We start from the raw sequence: 1,858 nt of genomic DNA, 5'->3' as shown, positions 1-1,858 counted from the left end.
AAGAGAAGTCTTCCTCTGCACGTACTAGTGTACGTGAAATAACGTAGGCACCACTCGCAACTGAAGCAGTGCGAAGTGGACTTGTACTGAAACAGTACAAGTCGTAGTGTCTCGTTACAACTGAAGTCATATACGATCATCTAGACTAAGTAGAAAAATATTATGAAAAAGACTTGAAACTATAAGACGTTTTGTTTGCTGGTCTGGTCATAATCCCCCTTGTGGTGCATTGTTAAAGCTGAGATATGATTAATTTTAGGCTACACCCTGCTACCAATTTATTGACTTATTTTATGCGAGCGTCCCAAACTTAAAGACAGGGTACTACTGGACGCGAAACCAAAAAGCAAGACATCGAATTAAATCGAAGCAAAACTGCTAAAGAGACGTAGAATTCAACTCGACTTAAAAATGCACAAAGGTTCAATGAAGAATTCAAGAGCCGTGTCATCCATAAATATCACGATGTTGTCATCGCGGGTCATTCAAGATACTACAAGACGTAACTGGCGGTACAAACATGGCACTTTGGGCCTAAAATGTCAAAGGGCATCCGGCGATATGTAAATACATGCGAGATGGGTCAGCACAATAAGGCCAAACAGATTAAACCTATTCGTCGTTTCGGTCCAGGTTAACATTAAAGATTTGGCTGTTAGTATCTTCGATCATGAAAAACCTAGCACAACCTCTCGTTGGCGAGTTCTCACACTTCAAGATAATACTGCCATTAAAACATGATGCCTTAGGCAAACCACACAACAAAAGCATCAAACACTTTTGTATTTCCTATGGTTGTAGATGAGCGTCTCAAACTTGGGCGACGGGGATTCATACTGTGATGGTTCAAAACCTAAGAGGCCAAGAGTATCCGAATCAAATCAGAGAGCATCAGGTGCACCGACAAGCATGACGTCGAATTCAACTCGACTTAAAAATGCTAAAGAGTTGTAGAACTTCATATACGTTTCCTTAAAGAAATGTCGCTCAACGGTTTAATGAAGAATTCAAGAGCCGTGTCATCCATGAATATCACGATGTTGTCATCGCGGGTCATTCAAGATACTACAAGACGTAACTGGCGGTACAAACATGGCACTTTGGGCCCAAAATGTCAAAGGGCATCCGGCGATATGTAAATACATGCGAGATGGGTCAGCGCAATAAAGCCAAACAGATAAAACCTATTCGTCGTTTCGGTCCAGGTTAACATTAAAGATTTGGCTGTTAGTATCTTCGATCATGAAAAACCTAGCACAACCTCTCGTTGGCGAGTTCTCACACTTCAAGATAATACTGCCATTAAAAAATGATGCCTTAGGCAAACCACACAACAAAAGCATCAAACACTTTTGTATTTCCTATGGTTGTAGATGAGCGTCTCAAACTTGGGCGACGGGGATTCATACTGTGATGGTTCGAAACCTAAGTGGCCAAGAATATCCGAATTAAATCAGAAAGCATCGGGTGCGTCGACAAGCATGACGTCGAATTCAACTCGACTTAAAAATGCTAAAGAGTTGTAGAACTTCATATACGTTTCCTTATACAAATGTCGCTCAACGGTTTAATGAAGAATTCAAGAGCCGTGTCATCCATGAATATCACGATGTTTTCATCGCGGGTCATTCAAGACACTACAAGACGTAACTGGCGGTACAAACATGGCACTTTGGGCCGAAAATGTCAAAGGGCATCCGGCGATATGTAGGTACATGCGAGATGGGTCAGCGCAATAAGGCCAAACAGATTAAACCTATTCGTCGTTTCGGTCCAGGTTAACATTAAAGATTTGGCTGTTAGTATCTTCGATCATGAAAAACCTAGCACAACCTCTCGTTGGCGAGTTTTCACACTT

The sequence above is a fragment of the Bremia lactucae genome, linkage group LG7 (assembly GCF_004359215.1).
Source record: "Bremia lactucae strain SF5 linkage group LG7, whole genome shotgun sequence".
NCBI classification, from domain to species: Eukaryota; Oomycota; class Peronosporomycetes; order Peronosporales; family Peronosporaceae; genus Bremia; species Bremia lactucae.
Note: the sequence above shows the minus strand (reverse complement) of the source record.